This window comes from Onthophagus taurus, chromosome 3 (assembly GCF_036711975.1).
Source record: "Onthophagus taurus isolate NC chromosome 3, IU_Otau_3.0, whole genome shotgun sequence".
NCBI lineage: Eukaryota > Metazoa > Arthropoda > Insecta > Coleoptera > Scarabaeidae > Onthophagus > Onthophagus taurus.
This window is the reverse complement of record NC_091968.1, coordinates 7847684-7866060: the sequence shown is the minus strand read 5'-3', so window position 1 is coordinate 7866060 and position 18377 is coordinate 7847684. Positions and strand designations below refer to the sequence as shown.

The 18377-nt window shown below is 31.4% G+C and overlaps 2 protein-coding genes across 5 annotated transcripts in view; both read right to left on the bottom strand.

Annotated features, from left to right (window-relative positions):
- The window catches only part of LOC111417220 (uncharacterized), a 124394-nt gene that overhangs the window by 32868 nt on the left and 73149 nt on the right, over positions 1-18377 (bottom strand). For both annotated transcript variants that reach the window (XM_071194806.1, XM_071194807.1), the window contains exon 2: positions 13630-13702. The gene's annotated coding sequence lies outside the window, so the exon portion shown is untranslated. The remainder of the gene's footprint in view (positions 1-13629; positions 13703-18377) is intronic.
- The window catches only part of LOC111417579 (uncharacterized), a 245495-nt gene that overhangs the window by 155014 nt on the left and 72104 nt on the right, over positions 1-18377 (bottom strand). The gene's annotated exons all lie outside the window — the stretch shown is intronic.

Genomic DNA, 18377 nt, shown 5'->3' with positions numbered 1-18377 from the left:
ATCTGTACCTATAGTGTCTAATAACACATTTTTTTTCTCGGAAACCGTAATACCTTACGGTGTTTGGATGGTTGATTTCAATCGCTAAAGGCATCCTCTAAATTATCCTAAAATTTCGTCAATTTTGGAGGTGCCCAACGGGGTCTAATTCACCCCCAAAGTCCGCGTCGCGCTGTATACCTATAGTGTCTAATAACACATTTTTTTTCTCGGAAACCGTAATACATTACGGTGTTTGGATGGTTGATATCAATTGCTAAAGGCATCCTCTAAATCATCCTAAAATTTCGTCAATTTTGGAGGTGCCCAACGGGGTCAAATTCACCCCCAAAGTCCGCGCCGCGCTGTGTACCTATAGTGTCTAATAACACATTTTTTTTCTCGGAAACCGTAATACCTTACGGTGTTTGGATGGTTGATATCAATTGCTAAAGGCATCCTCTAAATCATCCTAAAATTTCGTCAATTTTGGAGGTGCCCAACGGGGTCAAATTCACCCCCAAAGTCCGCGCCGCGCTGTATACCTATAGTGTCTAATAACACATTTTTTTTCTCGGAAACCGTAATACATTACGGTGTTTGGATGGTTGATTTCAATCGCTAAAGGCATCCTCTAAATCATCCTAAAATTTCGTCAATTTTGGAGGTGCCCAACGGGGTCAAATTCACCCCCAAAGTCCGCGCCGCGCTCTGTACCTATAGTGTCTAATAACACATTTTTTTTCTCGGAAACCGTAATACATTACGGTGTTTGGATGGTTGATATCAATTGCTAAAGGCATCCTCTAAATCATCCTAAAATTTCGTCAATTTTGGAGGTGCCCAACGGGGTCAAATTCACCCCCAAAGTCCGCGCCGCGCTGTATACCTATAGTGTCTAATAACACTTTTTTTTTTCTCGGAAACCGTAATACATTACGGTGTTTGGATGGTTGATTTCAATCGCTAAAGGCATCCTCTAAATCATCCTAAAATTTCGTCAATTTTGGAGGTGCCCAACGGGGTCAAATTCACCCCCAAAGTCCGCGCCGCGCTGTATACCTATAGTGTCTAATAACACTTTTTTTTTTCTCGGAAACCGTAATACATTACGGTGTTTGGATGGTTGATTTCAATCGCTAAAGGCATCCTCTAAATCATCCTAAAATTTCGTCAATTTTGGAGGTGCCCAACGGGGTCAAATTCACCCCCAAAGTCCGCGCCGCGCTGTGTACCTATAGTGTCTAATAACACATTTTTTTTCTCGGAAACCGTTATACCTTACGGTGTTTGGATGGTTGATTTCAATAGCTAAAGGCATCCTCTAAATCATCCTAAAATTTCATCAATTTTGAAGGTGCCCAACGGGGTCAAATTCACCCCTAAAGTCCCATCCGCGGTTTATAATACTGATTTTTTTTCTCGAAAACCGTTAGGGCTTACGGTGTTTTGAAAATTGATAAAAATACTTAGAAGTGTGTTCTATTATGTGGTAGAATTTCGTTTAATTCGAAGGTGCCCATCAGGGCGAAAACATCCCTTTTTCGGGGGTGAGGGTTGAAAAATTTTTTTTTACCAAATGGGGGTGGTTAGCTGTTCTTGAGGGTAAGAGTGACCTGTGTGTGAAATTTGGTTACCCAAATCGTATTGGTTACGGAATTATTAATGTTTTAAGTTTATTGCTGGGATTTATGGATAACTTCACACCAGTAAAATAAAGAGCACCTTTTTATCGTATTACCTTTCGTTCTTGAAGTATTATCTTTCAAACCAATCAATTTACAAAAATTAAGACTTTGCAGTCAAATATCTCAAGAACGAATGTTGATATGAAAAAAATTTATTCTTCTTAATCAATTCAGAAATCATTTTTCTACTAGATTAACGCATAGTTTTATTTTTAAAATTGATTGTTAAGAAACACCATCTCATAAAAAAAGCTAATGATTACAAGTTAAACTAACATTTGGTGTCAATAAAAATCCAAACGAATGGATTGTTGCAGTAATTCAATTAAAGCAATTTTATTGAAGGATCGTCCTTACATCACTTGACCTCCGTGTGTAATAATAGATGATATTTGTTATCATTTTTATGGCAAAGTTGTCGACATAACATTCCATTAAGTACAAGATTCATTGCTTCATGCAATCTCCCAGCAGCGAAAGATTTTGCAACCAAGTGTTGCCTCTGAATTATAAAAGCTATAAAGTTTCGATAACGAACTATTTTTGAAGAAGCATTTCTCCGCAATATTTTGAAGTTAATTTCTCACTACATATACTTGGATAACTACATACCTATATTAATATGATTCTTTTGTTCTGAATAGATTACTTTTCAATCTAAATCCAATCTAATCTTAATCTTAAAAGATCTTAAAGTATCAAAAAGTTGTTATTGCATCATTTGGTTATTATTTTTTCCTCTTGCAACTTAAATCCGTTTACTTACGTCAACGAAACTGACGCGACGCTTCGGACGATAAATAAATAAATTATCCTCCGCAAAAGTAATTCCAGGTCCAGCCAAATAAACAAAAAATAAACTACCGCGTTTTATTATCTCAAAAATTGTATCAGAATCGCGTGGGAGTTTCCTTCGAATATTTTACATTTACACGTGCGAACGCTTATTCACGTGTTTACACCGTTGCAAACTTTTTTTTTCTTCGTTTTTCTTATTTATAATTCGCGTTTTGTATTTCTAAATTCTAAGGTATAACATCGGCCCAGTTTTCATCGTAAGAATTATTTCGACAGTTTTAATACGTGAGAAAGCTCGCGATGGAGTTAATTTAAAAAAAGAATCTTTAAACAAAATACTCATACAAAGTTATTTTTTTTTTATTCGGATTCAGATTTTTTTAGACACAATGGAATCGGGAGTTTAATTTCGGAATAGGAATCGTAAATATTTAGTTTCTTTTGTACCATTGTGAAAGAGCTGGTCTGTTAATAAAACAATCAGGTGGTTGCAAAATTTAGAATCAAAATTGTTATACTAAATTTTTTTTTATATTCATTCAGTTCTTTGTACAATCTTTTTAATTCAAAAGATAGACGTTTATCTGAAATTTATCTGCTCTTAATACAAACGGATCTTCAATTATAATCTTAATATCCCATTCGGTTTCAATTAAATTCCCACAACGTCACCGTAGATGGAATGGAACTAAAACCGCTATCTAATTATAGTTTATTATTTAACGCCTGAATGACCGATTCCGATCCTATACGGCAAAGGATTAGAATTTACATAAACCCCAAATTAGTGGAGAATCGGTAAAGATCACTCGAAACGGATTAGCATTTAAATCGCGTTGCTTCCGATAAATTTTTATCCGAGACCGAATCATTTTCTTCCCCCCTATTATTTATTTTTTTTTGTTTTACCCTCATCTACGAAAAAAAAACACCGATTTTTTGTTAAAAGGAAAACTACATCATAAGACATATCCATAAATCGTCTTCAGGCTAAAGACTTCGTTCAATTTACCGCATGCAAATCGAAAATTGCATGGGGACCTAGAAAACACAATGTACGCTTCGTTTGAGTGGATCTTTTGATTTATAACCGCGTCGTGCTTCAAAATGTCAAGCCTTCAATTTCTTCGCAAACGCGCTAGCCGTCGTTCGTTAAAAGGGAGTGGACAGTTGTTAATTAGTACCACCGCTATTAAGACCGCTGAAATTGCCCTCAATTCTCTTTTTACATGCTCTGTTATGTGTCTTTAAAAGTCAAATCTCTTGTATCCTTGAAGTAAATCAACGTTACACCCGTTTCTTAAATTAACAACTTAATCGACTATCAAAGTGGCCATAACTAATAATTGATTTTATTTTAAATGACATTTCTTGAATATTTACACCAAAATAATCATGTTAAGATATCTAATTCCTAATAGATTTAAAAATCACCAACCTCTCTTTATATGATCAGTTTTACATGGACATTCTTAGTTAACTATTTTTGCTTGAGTAAAACTCACAATGGGGACGAGTCATTGCCAACCAAGACAAAAAAGATTGACATATTCAGAGAAAGATGGAGATCAGATTGAGAAAGCTCAAAGTAAAACCTAAAAGGTACCAGAGTCAACTACCCCAGGATCAGAAATCCTGATTGAAATCAAGCAATTACGAAACTACTGTAGCTAGAGAAATACAGATTTTGTAGAAACGATGAGCACAGCTATATGGGCTTTCTAATTTTATGTATGTGTTCTCAATTAATAAGCCATTGATTCCCGTCTTTGAGATTTTATCAATTTTGTCATTTTTTGTATAATCAAAGAGGTACAAGTCAAATATCTCAAGAAGGAAGGTTGCTATGATAAAATGTTATTCTTCTTAATCAATTTAGAAATCATTTTTCTATCAGATTAACGGATAGCTTTATCTTTAAAGTTGATTTTTAAGAAACGCCATCTGAAAAAGTGAAGAAAATACCACTTATATGAAGTAAACATTTATTTCTTCGCCTTATACTTTATCATCATGATATTCTTAGAAACTTTAAGATTATTTTCTGGTAGAAGAATAAATTTGTAAGCGAAAATAAAAAGTACCATTTTATCGTATTAGCTTTCGTTCTTGAGATATTCTCTTTTAAACAAATTTGGTAAACAATGCTCTCATTCATTGTTTACAAAATTTAAGAGTTTTAAGTCAATTATCTCAAAAACGAAGGCTGATATGAAAAAATGTTATTCTTCTTAATCAATTTAGAAACCATTTTTCTATCAGATCAACGCATAGGTTTATCTTTAAAATTGATTGTTAAGATACACCATCTGGAAAAGTAAAGAAAATGTCACTTTTATGAGGTAAACTTTTATTTCTTCATCTACTACTTTATTGAGATCATTTCTTAAGAAACTTTAAGATCATTTTTTGGTAGAAAAATAAATTTGTAAGCGAAAATAAACAGTAGCATTTCATCGTATTTGCTTTCATTCTTGAAATATTCTCTTTTAAATCAATCAATGAGAGCATTATTTACAAAAATTAAAAATCTCTCAAGTGAAATATCTCAACAACGAAGGTTGATATGAAAAAATGTTATTTTTCTTAATCAATTTAGAAATCATTTTTTTATCAGATTAACGCATAGATTTATCTTTAAAATTGATTGTTAAGAAACACCATCTGGTAAAGTGAAAAAAATGTCACTTTTATGAGGTAAACTTTTATTTCTTCATTTCCTACTTTATTGAGATCGTTTCCTAAGAAACTTTAAGATCATTTTCTGGTAGAAAAATAAATTTGTAAGCGGAAATAAAGAGTACCATTTTATCGTATTACCTCTCGTTTTTGAGATATTCTCTTTTAAACCAATCAATGAGAGCATTTTTTACAAAAACTAATATTTTCAAGTCAAATATCTCAAGAACAAAGGTTGATATGAAAAAATGTTATTCTTCTTAATCAATTTAGAAACCATTTTTCTATCAGCTCAACGCATAGGTTTATCTTTAAAATTGATTGTTAAGATACACCATCTGGAAAAGTAAAGAAAATGTCACTTTTATGAGGTAAACTTTTATTTCTTCATCTACTACTTTATTGAGATCATTTCTTAAGAAACTTTAAGATCATTTTTTGGTAGAAAAATAAATTTGTAAGCGAAAATAAAGAGTAGCATTTCATCGTATTTGCTTTCATTCTTGAAATATTCTCTTTTAAATCAATCAATGAGAGCATTATTTACAAAAATTAAGACTCTCAAGTGAAATATCTCAACAACGAAGGTTGATATGGAAAAATGTTATTCTTCTTAATCAATTTAGAAATCATTTTTTTATCAGATTAACGCATAGATTTATCTTTAAAATTGATTGTTAAGAAACACCATCTGGTAAAGTGAAGAAAATGTCACTTTTATGAGGTAAACTTTTATTTCTTCATTTCCTACTTTATTGAGATCGTTTCCTAAGAAACTTTAAGATCATTTTCTGGTAGAAAAATAAATTTGTAAGCGGAAATAAAGAGTACCATTTTATCGTATTACCTCTCGTTTTTGAGATATTCTCTTTTAAACCAATCAATGAGAGCATTTTTTCCAAAAACTGATAACTTCAAGACAAAAATCTCAAGAACAAAGGTTGATATGAAAAAATGTTATTCTTCTTAATCAATCTAGAAATCATTTTTCTATCAGCTCAACGCATAGGTTTATCTTTAAAATTGATTGTTAAGATACACCATCTGGAAAAGTAAAGAAAATGTCACTTTTATGAGGTAAACTTTTATTTCTTCATCTACTACTTTATTGAGATCATTTCTTAAGAAACTTTAAGATCATTTTTTGGTAGAAAAATAAATTTGTAAGCGAAAATAAAGAGTAGCATTTCATCGTATTTGCTTTCATTCTTGAAATATTCTCTTTTAAATCAATCAATGAGAGCATTATTTACAAAAATTAAGACTCTCAAGTGAAATATCTCAACAACGAAGGTTGATATGGAAAAATGTTATTCTTCTTAATCAATTTAGAAATCATTTTTTTATCAGATTAACGCATAGATTTATCTTTAAAATTGATTGTTAAGAAACACCATCTGGTAAAGTGAAGAAAATGTCACTTTTATGAGGTAAACTTTTATTTCTTCATTTCCTACTTTATTGAGATTATTTCCTAAGAAACTTTAAGATCATTTTCTGGTAAAAAAATAAATTTGTAAGCGGAAATAAAGAGTACCATTTTATCGTATTACCTCTCGTTTTTGAGATATTCTCTTTCAAACTAATCAATGACAGCATTTTTACAAAAACTAAGACTTTCAACTCAAATATCTCAAGAACGAAGGTTAATTTGAAAAAATTTTTTGTTCTTAATCAATTTAGAAATCATTTTTCTATCAGATTAACGCATAGATTTATCTTTAAAATTGATTGTTAAGAAACACCATCTGGTAAAGTGAAGAAAATGTCACTTTTATGAGGTAAACTTTTATTTCTTCATCTTCTACTTTGTTGAGATCATTTCCTAAGATACTTTTAGATCATTTTCTGGTAGAAAAATTAAATTGTAAGTGAAAATAAAGAGTAGCATTTCACCGTATTCGCTTTCGTTCTTGAGATATTCTCTTTCAAACCAATCAATGAGAACATTTTTTATAAAAACTTAGACTTTCAAGTCAAATATCTCAAGAACGAAGGATGACTTGAAAAAATTTTATTCTTCTTAATCGATTTAGAAATCATTTTTCTATCAGATTAACGCATAGATTTATCTTTAAAATTGATTGTTAAGAAACACCATCTGGTAAAGTGAAGAAAATATCACATTTATGAGGTAAACTTTTATTTCTTCATCTTCTACTTTATTGAGATCATTTACTAACAAGGGAAGTGTCACAACTGTGTCTCACCGATTTCGATGCAATTTGGTACAGTCATAGAATGGGCCAAAATAAGGTTCGCACATTTTTTTATACGTGCGGTAAAAGCCCCTGGGGCGAGTTATAGGGGTTGAAAGTTTGGAGAAAAAGTACGTTTTCACTTATATTTTGAAAACGAAAAGTGCTATCAAAATTTGGTAAATTGTAACTGATATTCATTTTAAAAGAGCTTTCTTTTGATGTGTCACACATATAGCAGAGGGTTAAAAAGGGCGAACTACCCCTATTTTTTTGGAATTATTTAAAAACCACCCTATCGATTTTGGCGGCATTAAGTATACTTCTAGTGCGTTCAAAAATATTAGTTAAGGGTTTTTTCCCATTCGCCCTAGATCAACCCCAGCGAAGTTACGGGGGTTAACATGTAAGCACTTTTCGTAAGAATGATGTGATAAAATTGTCAGGTATTTTGAAAATACTTTAAACAAAACCGTAAATTAGTCGCACAATAAAATGTTTAGTGTAAAATAAGGCATAATACACCATATAGGGGTTGTTGGGGTTATCCACCCCCTTAAAAATTAATTCTATCCCGGGCGTTATTTGTCGATTACGGCGAAATTTGGTACTGTGTTTGTTTTATATTTGAAGTAAAAATTTTTGAAAATGGTTATAAGGGTTACAAATTAGGGGTAGTTTTTTGTTTATACCTCGAAGATGAAAACTGCCATCGTAACTGTGGTATTGTTTTTTAAAAATCTATCTATCGATGTTCCACGAGGTAAACTACCCTCATTTTCTTTAAATAATAAATATAAAACTACTAGATAAATAAGATATTTTATTTATTTATGAGTTAAAAAGCAACTGACAAAAAAAATAGTTCAATATACCAAAGAAGTTTATTCTACATTACTAATTGACGTTTTTTATGTATTATATTAATTTTCAATATTAAATTTATTTTTATTCTACGTAGTGTTGGCAAAAATAAAAGTCGTGGAAAAAATGTTTTAAACATAAGGATTTTTTACACCATGCACATGTTATGACCGCTATATCCCCACAGATATCACACGTTGGCTTCTCACTCGAAAAGCAAACTTCCACGGGATTTTCAAAATGGTCTGGTCTCTCCTCTATATAGCCACTTGCAAACCATGCGTATTTAAAAACATTTATAAACCGAGGGGAAGCCAACTGGTTATGCGTCAACGATTGCAATTTTAATATGTTATCCCTCTGATGTAAATTGACATCATACTGGTAAAGAATAATCTGATCAGAGAATCTTCTAATAAAATTTTTCCATATTCTGAAACCAAATACATCTAGGGGCTGTATTTGACCTGTTGTCCCTGCAGGTATAGATAAATGTTTAAAATTAGTACCTGATGGAGTTATTTCACTAATAACTTCAGGACAATGGCCACTCCAAGAATCTAATAATAATAATGATTTAGAACCAGTATTTGGAAAATATACATTTTGGAGCCAATTTTTCATGTGTTCTGAAGTTAACTTTCCAGATTTTGATGCCAAAACGTATATATTGTCTGCTTTAAACATTGTATTTGCTACCCTCGGTCCAAAGCTGCCAGAGGGTTCTTTTAAAACAATAAAAAGTGGAGAAAGAAGTTTCCCATCAGCAGATATTACGGGTTGAATTGTGTAACTGTGCGTTGTAGATGACACCGACTGGACCACACTTTCTACGGTTTTAACTCCTAAATCGCTTAATGTTCTTCCCGAATGGAATTCCAAGTTAAAACCGCTCTGATCCGAATTGTAGGTGTTTTCAGGTCCATATATTTGGATTTGTAGCTTTGCCTCTTTAACGAAATCTTTTGCTAAAGTTTTTACTCGATCAACATTTCCAATTTGTTTTTGGGATAGAAATTTTGTTATTTTTCGGCTTACTAACCGATTTGCTTTCTTAAAACGTTGCACCCAGCTATGAGATGCTTTGAACAGTTGAGGAGATAAATTCTTTTCATTTCTAGCTTGTATAGCCCATCTGCGTATATCAATATCATGTAGTGGCAATTTATTATCTACGGCGGCTCTCGCTTGATTAATTACAAATTCGGTAATTTCTGCTAATTTTTCTTTGTATGTCCCTCTTTCTTCAATATATTTAGACCATCTGTGCAATTGGGTCTTTGACGTTACTTTTCGGTATTTGTTTTTTACGGTTTCTAGTTTCAAATAACCTTTCTTCCCACTTGTCCAGTAACTTACCGCCTCTAATTTGTACTCGTAGTCGATGTCATCCTTCAATGGACAATGAGCATCAGTATCTTCTACAAACCTGTCAGTTGTATCCTGGTCTTCAATAATTTGCTGACCGTCATTGATGCCATTGGATGAATCGAAAATTAATACAGTTTCGTCTTCAATTTGCATATTGTAGTCTTCCATACTTTCCATTAAAATACGCTGTATATTTTCTTTTAAACTAACTTCTGCTTCATTTACAGGAGTCTGGGGAATATTCATAACAGTAAAAACTGTCATTAGCAAATTTAAAACGTTTATTGGGTTTATTGTAACCATTGCTTCTGTCAGTTGCTCTGAAACTAAAATCTACCCACTGGGCACACGTTCTTTTATACTAGAAAAAACTATTTTGAGAAATGACCTTTAGCAAGCGGCACTAAAAAAACAAATATTGTGCCAAAATTTTTTTGGTAGGTGTATTTTTGGCAACATTATGTAGAATAAAAATAAACTAATAAACTATATAAAACAAACACAGTACCAAATTTCGCCGTAATCAACAAGTAATGCCCGGGATAGAATTAATTTTTAAGGGGGTGGTTAACCCCAACCACCCCTAAATGGTGTATTATGCCTTATTTTACATTAAACATTTTATTGTGCGACTAATTTACGGTTTTGTTAAAGTATTTTCAAAATACCTGACAATTTTATCACATCATTCTTACGAAAAGTGGTTACATGTTAACCCCCGTAACTTCGCTGGGGATGATCTAGAGCGAATGGGAAAAAACCCTTAACTAATATTTTTGAACGTGCTGGAAGTATACTTAATGCCGCCAAAATCGATAGGGTGGTTTTTAAATAATTCCAAAAAAATAGGGGTAGTTCGCCCTTCTTAACCCTCTGGTATATGTGTGATACATCAAAAGAAAGCTCTTTTAAAATGAATATCAGTTACAATTTACCAAATTTTGATAGCACTTTTCATTTTTAAAATATAAGTGAAAACGTACTTTTTCTCCAAACTTTCAACCCCTATAACTCGCCCCAGGGGCTTTTACCGCACGTATAAAAAAATGTACGAACCTTATTTTGGCCCATTCTATGACTGTACCAAATTGCATCGAAATCGGTGAGACACAGTTGTGACACTTCCCTTGTAAGAAACTTTAAGGTCATTTTCTAGTAGAAAAATAAATTTGTAAGCGAAAATAAACAGTAGCATTTCACCGTATTAGCTTTCATTCTTGAGATATTCTCTTTTTAACCAATCAATGACAGCATTTTTTACAAAAACTAAGACTTTTAAGTCAAATATCTCAAAAGCGAAGACTGATATGAAAAAATGTTATTCTTCTTAATCCATTTAGAAATCATTCTTTTATCAGATTAACGCATAGATTTATCTTTAAAATTGATTGTTAAGAAACACCATCTGGTAAAGTAAAGAAAATGTTAATTTTATGAGGTAAACTTTTATTTCTTCATCTGCTACTTTATTGAGATCACTTCCTAATAAACTTTAAGGTCATTTTCTGGTAAAAAAATAAATTTGTAAGCGAAAATAAGGAGTAGCATTTCACGGAATTCGCTTTCGTTCTTGAGATATTCTCTTTCAAACCAATCAATGAGATGATTTTTTTATAAAAACTAAGACTTTCAAGTCAAATATCTCAAGAACGAACGTTGATATGAAAAAATTTTATTCTTCTTAATCTATTTAGAAATCATTTTTCTATCAGATTAACGCATAGATTTATCTTTAAAATTGATTGTTAAAAAACACCATCTGGTAAAGTGAAGAAAATGTCACTTTTATGAGGTAAACTTTTATTTCTTAATCTACTACTTTATTGAGATCATTTCTTAAGAAACTTTAAGATCATTCTCCGGTAGAAAACTAAATTTGTAAGCAAAAATAAAGAGTAGTATTGCAGCGTATTAGCTTTCGTTCTTGAGATATTCTCTTGCAAACCAACCAATGAGACCATTTTTTACAAAAACTAAGAATTTCAAGTCAATTATCTCAAGAACGAAGGTTGATATGAAAAAATTTTATTCTTCTTAATCAATTTAGAAATCATTTTTCTATCAGATTAGCGCATAGATTTATCTTTAAAATTGATGGTTAAGAAACACCATCTGGTAAAGTGAAGAAAATATCACATTTATGAGGTAAACTTTTATTTCTTCATCTCCTACTTTATTGAGATCATTTGCTAAGAAACTTTAAGGTCATTTTCTAGTAGAAAAATAAATTTGTAAGCGAAAATAAAGAGTAGCATTTCACCGTATTAGCTTTCATTCTTGAGATATTCTCTTTTTAACCAATCAATGACAGCATTTTTTACAAAAACTAAGACTTTTAAGTCAAATATCTCAAAAGCGAAGGTTGATATGAAAAAATGTTATTCTTTTTAATCAATTTAGCAACCATTTTTCTATCAGATTAACGCATAGATTTATCTTTAAAATTGTTTGTTAAGAAACACCATCTGGTAAAGTGAAGAAAATGTGACTTTTATGAGGTAAACTTTTATTTCTTCATCTACTACTTTATTGAGATCATTTCTTAAGCAACTTTAAGATCATTTTTTGGTAGAAAAATAAATTTGTAAGCGAAAATAAACAGTAGCATTTCATCGTATTAGCTTTCGTTCTTAGGATATTCTCTTTTTAACCAATCAATGACAACATTTTTTACAAAAACTAAGATTTTCACGACAAATATCTCAAGAACAAAGGTTGATATGAAAAAATGTTATTCTTCTTAATCAATTTAGAAATCATTTTTCTATCAGATTAACGCATAGATGTATCTTTAAAATTGATCGTTAAGAAACACCATCTGGTAAAATGAAGAAAATGTCACTTTTATGAGGTAAACTTTTATTTCTTCATCTCCTACTTTATTGAGATCATTTCTTAAGAAACTTTAAGATCATTTTCTAATAGAAAAATGAATTTGTAAGCGAAAATAAAGAGTAGTATTTCATCGTATTTGCTTTCATTCTTGAGATATTCTCTTATAAACCAACCAATGAGACCATTTTTTACAAAAACTAAGAATTTCAAGTCAATTATCTCAAGAACGAAGGTTGATATGAAAAAATGTTATTCTTCTTAATCAATTTAGAAATCATTTTTCTATCAGATTAGCGCATAGATTTATCTTTAAAATTGATGGTTAAGAAACACCATCTGGTAAAGTGAAGAAAATATCACATTTATGAGGTAAACTTTTATTTCTTCATCTCCTACTTTATTGAGATCATTTGCTAAGAAACTTTAAGGTCATTTTCTAGTAGAAAAATAAATTTGTAAGCGAAAATAAAGAGTAGCATTTCACCGTATTAGCTTTCATTCTTGAGATATTCTCTTTTAAACGAATCAATGAGAGCATTTTTTACAAAAACTAATATTTTCAAGTCAAATATCTCAAGAACAAAGGTTGATATGAAAAAATGTTATTCTTCTTTATCGATTTAAAAATTATTTTTCTATTAGATTACCTCAAAGTTGTTTCTTTAAAGATGATTGTTAAGAAACACTATCTAGGAAAGTGAGAAATGATGTAAATATCTATTTCTTAAAGATCTTTAAGATCATTTTCTGGTAGCATTTAAAACTTTTGAATATCCTGTAATTGAATCCTTAGCTAAATAAAAATAATTAGTGTTGAATCTGTTTTAATAACTAATGTTCGTTTTCTCTTTACCCATTTTATGTGTCTGAAAGTTAATCCTTAAGTCTCGTTGAAATAAATCAATGTTACCCCGGTTTCTTAAATAATTAAAATGCAAATCGAGTATCTTTAAGTGTCCGGTAAGAAATAACGAATCGAAGTACACCTTCGTAAACGCTTTTTTTGTTTTGTAGTAAACGAGAAGTCGTTAGAAATCAAGTTTAAAATTGTGTTTCGTGTAAATCAACCCTAAATCAACGCGTTTCGTTTCGTTTGATTTTCAAATGATTTGCAACTGATTTGAATCAATGCGATAATCAATACGATAATAAATAATAATAATAAATCGTCTCTAGTTCTCCTAGTTAGCTGAATATTCATGGTCCATTTCACTTACCTCCGACGACGTCGACGTTTTGTTATTCACCTATGTACAAACAGCATGTTGTCGACGAGCCACTGGCGCCAACCTACAATACAAAAACAAATACAGTTGTATTTATTATTTAAAACAAGAAATTAACATAAATCTTAAACGATAAAGTTGCGTAGGTAAAGCGATCAAAACCGATACAGTTACAAATTTACAAAGCACGTCGTTATAAATGCGTTTATTGTATGTTTATGGGAGTCGTTTCTTGGTAGAAGTTGACATTTCGCGCGACGCAACACACTCTTGTTGATCGAAAAGATCCTTTCTTGGTTACGACGTGGGCAATTAATCGTTAAAACGAACCGTGCTTTGTATAAGGTACCGGCTGAAAAATGTTGGTAATTTCTAATTTACGCGTCTCCCTTTGAGCGCAATCCGAAAATAGCCGTTACGACGGGACGACACCATTTGAAGGTAAACTGGCGTCGTAAATCAGGCGTCGCCGCGGACGCCATAAAAACAAGGAAGAATTGGACGCGGAGTGTTTATATTTAAAGCCGCTCGAAGGAGTTAGTGTTACATATAATGAAGAGGAGGCGGCCGTTAAGAAGTAACAGGCGATAGATTTTCCAAAAAAAAATGTATAGTGGGGAAAATGGTTTTTGGGCGAAAACCAAATGGGATAATTAGGAAATTTCTAGTTTCCTTTGATGAATTTTAGTTCAACTTTTCTTAAATTTATTTAAATTAATTTTATTTAAATAAAAAAACAAAAATAATTAACCAAAATCTAAATCGGGCGGTAATTAACGCTTAACTTGGCGTTAATCGAATGTTAACTCTGGGTTAACACTTATCAATTCATCATGTGGCTTAAAAATTCACGTTTTTTTTTAATCAATGTAAAATGATCTAAGAAAACACGTTAAAAATGAAAAGAAAGTGCGGAAATGTGTGGAACATACCGAAAAATCACATTAAAGTTTCGATGTAACGGCACAAGCAATGTTAACCATGCATTTTCCTATTAAACCGGTCAACTCCTAATCAATCTGATTTTGTCTGATGTTTGAAATCAAACTGAAATGTAAAGTTATTATCACTAAACTTGCTGAGATTACAACGTATATTTACGGATGAAACACCCTTATTCTTCTTAGGTTTTCGATGCATAACGACTGAATACCTGTTGTTAGATAGACTGTGTGTCAATGGACTCTATGTCAATACTAGAACTAACACTAGACCGAAAACTAAAAACATTCGGTTTTCGTCACACGTCTCTCAAGACGATTTTAGTTCTAGGTCTTGTGTTAGTTCTGGTGATACAATTAGTGTAAAACTAGAACTAACACTAGACCTAGAACTGAAAAATATCGGGTTTAGTGTTAGTTCTAGTTTTAGTGCAATAAAAATATGCAACATAGTGTTCTAATTTTGCACTAACACTATCACTAGAACTAACATTAGATCTAGAACTAGAAACATTCAGGTTTAGCCGTCTTAAGAGACGCACGGCTGATCCCGAATGTTTCTGGATCTAGGTCTAGTGTTAGTTCTACTTTTCTTTCAATAAAAATATACTTTAATCTATACAACATTAAGAACTAGAACTAACACTAGACCTAGAACTAGAAAGTATCAGGTTTAATGTAATCTCTGTCTGAAGACGCACCCGAAATTTACAACCCACCCTGTACTCCATGTCTAACCCAATATTTGGATAAATTCGCACTGGTTTAAATGTTAATTAACCTAACTCAAAGTGGAATTTCTACACAAAATCCTGAAACAAATCAGTAAATTAGGAGGATCCGAATGTAACGTTTAAAGTTATCGCATCTGGGTAACAAAGAATCGAGTGTTCTGGCAGCAATTTTTAAATCTGTAATGGAAGGGTCACAAAAAGATATCACTTAACAGAAAAATGGTTTCAGTAAATAGTCTTCAGCCAGTAGTATTGTAATCTCCAAGCACTTAGTAGTGTTTTGGCAGCAGTATACATATAGTCTTCTGAAAGCATTAAATAGTTTTTGCCAACAATATCTAGCTTTTTCCAAGCAATTGGTAGTCTTTCCAACAATATTTAGCATTCTGAAAGTAGTTAATAGTCTTTTAGAAACAGTATCTTGTCTTTCCAAGCAGATAATAGTTTCTCCCAGCAATATTTAATCTTCTCCAAGCAGGTCCTAATCGTTTCTAGTAGTATATAATGCTCTGAAAGCAGTAAGTAGTCTTATGGAAGCTGTATCTCGTCTTTTCAATCAGTTTGTAGTTGTTTGTTAGCACTATCTAGTCTTCTCAAATCAAAATGTAATCTTTTCCACCAGTATCTAGCATTTTGGAAGCAGTAGGTAGCTTTTTGGAAAGCATATCTCTTTTCTAAACTATTATTAAAGTCTTTGAAAGTAATAAGTAGTCTTGAAAGCAGTATTCCGCCTGTCCAAATAGGTCAAAACTAGTGATGGAACGGATAGTGATTTTGTGAAAAGCCGGATACCGGATATTCGGCATCCCCTTCGGCCGGATATCCATTTATCCGGCATATCTATCCGGCCATTATGGTTATAATAAAGCTGATAAGATGCTGTCAACTTATTTGAATCCAAGATACAAAATGAACCTTTTTGATGCTGATTTAACTAACGAAGTAACTCTAAAAAGAGGATACTTTAATTCATAATTGGCGATATTCCCACAAGGATCCTTCAACAAATGAATTTTATAGCGAATTTTGAAAGTTATAGATGAAAATTGCATCATCGAAAATGTAATCAAAACTTCAAATATTGTTTTCTCAAAAACTAAAAATTATTTTAAAAAACGGGTTGGTGTATTGGAAAGAGGACACTTTTATTAACAAGTTCGGAAATTTTCATACTCATATTCCAAGAACTGAAGTTTATACGAATTTTTAAAACTTAATCGGCGAAAATTGCAAAATTCGAAGAAATTGTCGATTATTTCAAACATTTATTTTTCAAGAACTGAAAGTGATATTTCAACACGGCTTTTTGCATTAAAAAGAAGATACGTTAATTAATCATTGGTGATATTTCCATAAGGATCCTTCAAGAAATTAATTTTATAGCGAATTTTGAAAATTATCGATGAAAATTGCAACATCGAAAATATTATCAAAACTTCAAATAATGTTTTCTTAAAAACTAAAAATTATTTTTAAAAACGGGTTTGTTCATTGGAAAAAGGACACTTTTATTAACACTTTCGGAAATTTTCATACCCATATTCCAAGAACTTAATTTTATACGAATTTTTAAAACTTAATCGGCGAAAATTGCAAAATTCGAAGAAATTGTCGATTATTTCAAAAATTTATTTCTCAAGAACTGAAAGTGATTTTTCAAAACGGCTTTTTGCATTCAAAACAGGATACTTTAATTAATAATTGGTCATATCTCCACCAGGATCCTTCAAGAAATTAATTTTATAGCGAATTTTGCAAGTTATCGATGAAAATTACAACATCGAAAATTTTATTAAAACTTTAAATATTGTTTTCTCAAAAACGAAAAGTTATTTTTCAAAACGTGTTGGTTCATTGGAAAGAGGACACTTCTATTGACATTTTGAGAAATTTTCATACTCATATTCCAAGGACTGGATTTTATACAAATTTTTCAAACTTAATCGGTGAAAGCTGCAAAATTCGAAAAATTTGTCGATTATTTCAAAAATTTATTTCTCAAGAACTTAAAGTGATTTTTCAAAATGGCTTTTTGAATTAAAAAGAAGCTACTTTAATTAATAATGGGTGATATTTCCACAAGGATTCTTCAAGAAATTAATTTTATAGCGAATTTTTAAAATTATAGCTGAAAATTGCAACATCGAAAATTTTATCAAACCTTGAAATATTGTTTTCTCAAAAACTAAAAGTAATTTTGCAAAACGGGTTGGTTGATTGGAAAGAGGACACTTTTATTAACACTTTGGGAAATTTTCATACTCATATTCCAAGAATTGGATTTTATACGAATTTTTAAAACTTAATCGGTGAAAATTGTAAAATACGAAAAATTTGTCGATCATTGCAAAAATTTATTTCTCAATAACTAACGGTGATTTTTCAAAACGGCTTGTTGCATTAAAAAGAAGATACTTTAATTAATAATCGAAAGTGATAACAGCGACAGTTCGATAACAGTGAATTACAAACGAAGAAAAGAAAACTAGACGAAACTGCAACAAGAGATTTTATATATTGTATTGGGATTGTTACAATGAGGTTGTTAATGACAAACCTGATATAAATTGATCATTATCTGCAGTGTCCAACACCTAAAAGAGATACTAATTCCTGTGAATGGTGGAGTACTAAGTGATAGATTTTTAATATCCGATCAAAGCCCGATATTTGGTAACTATCCGGTATCCATTAGTCAAAACCTTGAACAACAGTGTTCTGGAAGCTATTATTTTGAAAACAGTATCTAAACTTTTCCACGTAAGTTCTGACATGATGATTCTTGAATTATACTAAAGATTCGCTAAAAATCAAAAATTAAATGCATTGAATAATAAATTTTAAATTACGTACTGCATACATCTTTATTTATAATAAAGATCACTTAAATGGTCTGTTTGGGTCGTTTTAACGCCCTTAAAGATCTCGTAGAGGACGCCATTTACGTCGTACCATTGTTAGTATAAAGAAGACCCGACAAAAGAACACGGACGATATATTAACTCGGGTGGGTGTGTAAAATCGTTGTTAGTAGCAGATTCCGAGTCGATCTCTTTCGCCAATT